The sequence below is a fragment of the Myotis davidii genome, unplaced genomic scaffold (assembly GCF_000327345.1).
Source record: "Myotis davidii unplaced genomic scaffold, ASM32734v1 scaffold805, whole genome shotgun sequence".
NCBI classification, from domain to species: Eukaryota; Metazoa; Chordata; class Mammalia; order Chiroptera; family Vespertilionidae; genus Myotis; species Myotis davidii.
Genome location: NW_006296430.1, coordinates 59,823 through 65,154, shown reverse-complemented (window position 1 = coordinate 65,154; position 5,332 = coordinate 59,823). Strand labels below are relative to the sequence as shown.

The 5,332-nt window shown below is 39.0% G+C and overlaps 1 protein-coding gene across 3 annotated transcripts in view; it reads left to right on the top strand.

Annotated features, from left to right (window-relative positions):
- Positions 1 to 3,286: 3,286 nt before the first annotated feature.
- Positions 3,287 to 5,332, top strand: part of EEF1AKMT1 (eukaryotic translation elongation factor 1 alpha lysine methyltransferase 1) — a 40,436-nt gene continuing 38,390 nt past the window's right edge. For 2 of the 3 annotated variants that reach the window (XM_006771795.2, XM_015569148.1), the window contains exon 1: positions 3,287 to 3,359. The gene's annotated coding sequence lies outside the window, so the exon portion shown is untranslated. Of the gene's footprint in view, positions 3,360 to 3,391; positions 3,611 to 5,332 lie in introns of those variants that run through there. The other variant, XM_006771796.2, reaches the window with a different exon arrangement.

Below are 5,332 nucleotides of genomic sequence, written 5' to 3'. Positions count from 1 at the left end.
AGAGAGAGAGAGAGAGACATTGATTGGTTGTCTACCAAAAGCACTCTGAGTGGGGCAGAGATCGAATCTGCGACCAAGGTACTTGTCCTATGACCAGGAACCAAACCCAAGACCCTTCATTCAGTCTGTGGGCTGATACTCTAACCACTGAGCTAAATAGGGTGAAAAGTTAATATTTTTAAAAAGAAAATGTATTTTGAAAAAATATTTTAAACTTGATTTTGCTTTGAATATTAATTGATTCATAATGCTATTTCTTAGGTTGTATTGAGATTTGATTTTACTCCAAGAGTGGATGTAGAAAATTTAGGTTTAAGAGGACTAAGCAGAGTTGTATTGAATTTTCGTTTCCCTCTTTAATTATTAAGGGCAGGACCTGGATCACAGGCTAATAGTCACCTGGTATTTGCGAGCCATAGATGATTTTAAAGGTCCCAAATATAAAAATTTGGTATTGTCTTTTAAAAGACATCTTTAAAGTAATTGTGCTCTCTAAAAATACAGTTGGTTTATATTGACTGGCTTACAAATGATGCCTTGGTGTGTTGATTATGCATCATTTGTTTATTTTGTAAATATTGGATCTTAGATTGGGTCAGTGTAAATTCTTTGTAATCTCAAATGGTTGTTCAGTTTTACTTTCTTTTAAAACTAAGTGGAAGTAAAGGGCGTATTTGAAATTTATGAGAAAACCTGCTGGGACATTCCATACAGCCTTAATGACAATGTACTGTCTAACTTCTAGCACATAAATCATTTCCCTATTGAATTCTTTTCATGTAAGGTATTCTTCCAAAGGAAAATTTTTAAACACGCTGAGAAAACATAATAGTAGATACTCAATAAATTCTGTTATATTTAAAAATTCTAAGAACACAGTTTGTTCCATTAGATGAGTGTGTCTTTACACAGTTTAATAACTGATTGTCATTAATTTTTAAATACTGTGATGTCTTCACATACAATATGACTGTATAGCCCCTGCCACAGCCACTATGGTGGTATTTTGAGAGAGTTCGCTGTATTTTCTTTTTTAAACAAGAAAATTGATCTACTTAAGGGTATTTCTGCTGAATACGCTCATATCAATCCTACAACAACTACAAAAACCCTAACAGTGATTTCCAAAGGCAGTTTCATGAATCACTATAAGTCAAATAAAGTAGAGAAGTAAAACAAGTTTATATCTTGTGTGAAGTTAAGAGCTTTACTACACTGCCCTAGAAGGTCTCAATCAGATTTCCTCAATTTATGTCTTATCCAAACATCAATGGGTCTAGAATACGGGAACACCCTTTGCAACTTAGGTTAATTTGGGTAATTTGGTGACAAAACACTTGAAGAATGGAAGAAAAACACATGAATCTGTCCTTGTAATTATAGGTAATTAGTACTTTTTAAAATTAAATTAATTGGAGTGACATTGGTCAACATGAATATACAGGTTTCAGATGTGGGTTTCTGTTTTTTAAAAATGAAAATTGAGTCTGGCTTCATCTTAGATCTTTACAGAGTAATCTTCATTTCTTTTATGCACCTTTTCTGAAGAGTAGCATGATGGACAGAAATCACTCATAAATTCACAAACAGAATAATTCCTGAATCAAAACAGATTTGAAAGCATCTTTTCAAGTCCAGTTTAACTTAAGCAATTTTGCCTTTACTTCAATGAGAATCAAATTGCCTTTGATATTTTAAATTTTTTATGATTTGTAAAAACCATTAAATTACAGTGCAAATGTTTCACCAGGAAAATTCATCTTCCTGTGTTACTGTGAACAGGCTGGCTAAGTAATCAGCACTGGTGGTGGAGGTATAATTGAACTTCTTGACTTCCTGGTCACTTTAATGATAAAAAGCATCATAAAACACACTACCTGAAGGTAACTATTGCATTCATATGCTATGAAAACAATTGAAACTTAAAGTTTAAAATCTATTTCAAACCAAAAATTGCTTTAACATGGTTTTTAAATTATAGGCCAAGACAGTCTCCAATGTATGGAACGCTACACCTGTTAAAAAAATATATTGCCATAAAGTTGGTTCTTGGTTCATGTTATTGAATTTTGGGTTGTTCTATGTATTTTCTTTCCTGCTCTTTTGCTGAGTTACACCTGATTTTGAAACACTTGGTGTAATTGACTTGTCATCACTTAAAAGCCATCGAAGTCAAAAGTAGAGCCCTAGCTGGTTTGGCTCAGTGGATAGAACGTCGGCCTGCGGACTGAAGGGTCCCAGGTTTGATTCTGGCCAAGGGCACATGCCTGGGTTGTGGACCCGATGCCCAGTAGGAGGTGTGCAGGAGGCAGCCGATCAATGATTTTCTCATCATTGATGTTTCTATCTCTCTATCCCTCTCCCTCTCTGAAATCAATGTAAAAAAAATTTTTTTAAAAAAAAGTAAAGCATGGGGGAAAAAAAGTAAAGCATGGGTTGCCATAGACCAGGAAATGGTATTTATAATTGAAATTATGGTATTTCCCAAGTTGTAAACCGGTTTTATATACTGTTATTTGACAGCTGAGTCTTTTATTTATATCCTTAACTTATGCCAAAAACGACTTAAGGTGATTCTGCAGAATATATAAAACAGCACGATAATAAAGTTGGTTAAAAAAAAAATGAAGGAAAAGTAGGTAGGAACATAATACAGGTTGAATGCCTTCTTAAATGGAAAATAAGTACATATGTCACTTATGATTTGATGCTGCCAGGTTTAACAAGTACTTTGCTGGAGGTTTTTATACTGAAGGAATGCCCTCAATAAGGAAGGTTCTGGGAGGTTCACGGCAAGTCTCCCACATATGGAATTATTTCCATAGAGAAATGTTACTGCCTGATAGATTACTCGCCAGATCAGTAGCTAACCTTATTTCACCCTGAAAACAGCTTCTATCTCGTTTGGTCACTGACTGGACGTTGCTTTCGCTGTCACCCCCAGTGGAAAATGCGCATGGCTGGACCTAGTAACCACGATGAGTTTGGGAAGGAAATTGATTACAGTGGAGACTCTAAAGTTTTTCTAATCCTATCAACATTATAAGGCCTCTCATGTCTTGATTTTTCTATTAGAAGATTGAGTAGACAGACCAACGAAGCCCTCCCTGATAGATGTTTGTGAAATGTACATCTCCCCAAGAACAAACAGGTTCCCTGTATTTCGCTTGAAAAACCTTAAGTTTTCATTGGATTGCCACCTTTCATGGAGGGAACGGAGCTTTCCCAGAGTCGGCGCCTGCGCACTGCTAGCACCGGAACTGACGCGCTACCTTGGGCCAGGGGGTGTGCGCAGGCGCGAGCGCCACTCGGCCGGCCCCGCCCACTCCTCCCCTCTGGGTTACTGTGCGTGCGTGGCGGTGAGTGGACTCTCCCGGTTTCCGGGTGCGGTTTGGGCGGCTGGGCAGTTAGTGGACGGCGACCTGCGAAGTCTGTGCCGTAGAGGGTTGTGCGGGCCAGAGGGGCCGGGAGGCGTGGGGAAGTTGCGCAGCGATGACGGGAGGTCGGTAGACGCCGTGGTTAAACGGAGTGCAGAGGACAGGACAGGACTGGACATTCATGATCATATTTCACAGGACACAAGTTGTATCTATATCTTAGTTTAAAATACGTGAGTACAGCTTTAGGCGGTGGGCAAATCCCGTAACGAAGACGGGAAGGAAGTGAACAGCGGGTACTTCGTAGGGTAGTTGGAGGAGGGTTCTCCCTAGGTGACCAGAAATCTGGGGAAGAATCCGAATTAATGCTCTTTCCTCTGCACCCACCGCCTTCCCAGAGTCATTTGCAGAGAAGGTGATGATTTTTGTTGTTGTTAATCCTCACCAGAGGATATTTTTTTCCATTGATTTTAGAGAGTGGAAGGGAGGGAGGAGAGAGAGAGAGAGATTGAGAGAAAGAGAAACATTGATGTGAGAGAGACACATCCATTGATTGCCTACTGGAGGGCGTATCCAACCTGCAACCCAGGTACCTGCCCTTGATCTGAGATTGAACCCGCGACCCTTTGGTCTGTGGTGACGCTCTAACCAATGAACCAAACCAGCCAGGGTGGGAGCCTGCACAGTTATGCAGTGGGGGATGGGAGAGTGGGCCTTGCTTTCAGCAAAGATCATATATGAAAATTGACGAATTTTACACATTTCTTTGTAGACCACATTAGTTTATGTTGAGTCATATGCTGTGTAAAGAAATAGTGACCATACAGCCCATTAGATCCTCTTCACCCCTGTTTAGGCTGTACATGATTGTGCCCATTACTTTACTGTGCTGATCCATCATCTTTATGCTTTTCCTTCTGCAATCCTCTCCTTCAAGGCGAAAGTAAACCCCCTGTGGCCTCACTTTTATCCTCCATCCACACATGCTCTTTACTCTGATCCATGGCTCTAAATGCAGACTCACCACATCATCATAGTAGAGCAGTTTTTTAACCCCCTAGCACTGTTGACATTTTTGGTCACATAGTTCTTTTTTGTGGAGGGTTGTCCTTTCAATTGTATGGAGTTGACCAGCTTTCCTGACCTCTACTCAGTAGATGCCAGGAGGACTCTCCCTAGTTATGATAACCAAAAAATATTTCCAGGCTTTTCCAGATATTTTCCTGAGGGACAAATCTTGCCTGATTCTTCGGTGAGTGCCACATAAGGCTCACTGTCAGTTTAATAACATAACACAGCACTTCTCAACTCTTGTACCTGAAAATCTCTTTCACAGAAGTTTCACAAATTCACTTAGAATTTTACTACTACTAAAGATGTGATAAAGTAGTGGCAAGTAAAAAAATTAGCACATTAACACTAAACTTCATTTAATTTAAACTTTAGTGATGTGTATCACATCAGCATTTCAATTTTCCCCACTTAACTAGTGATATATTCTTTTTTTTTCCCCTTTCTATGTCCCTGATTCTATTATGATCACCAGATTATTTAGTCACTTGATTCTTAGATTCACTTGTTGATAGATGCATGTTTGTTGTTCATAATTTGTATCTTTACCTTTTCTTCTTCCTCTTCTTAAAGGATACCTTTCAGCATTTCATATAATACTGGTTTGTTGGTGATGAACTCCTTTAGCTTTTCCTTATCTGTGAAGCTCTTTATCTGACCTTCAGTTCTGAATGATAGCTTTGCTGGATAAAGTAATCTTGGTTGTAGGTTCTTGGTATTCATCACTTAGAATATTTCTTGCCACTCCCTTCTGGCCTGCAAAGTTTCTGTTGAGAAATCAGCTGACAGACGTATGGGTACTCCCTTGTAGGTAACTGAGTTTCTTTCTCTTGCTGCTTTTAAGATTCTCTCTTTGTCTTTTGCTTTTGCAATTTTATTTTTGG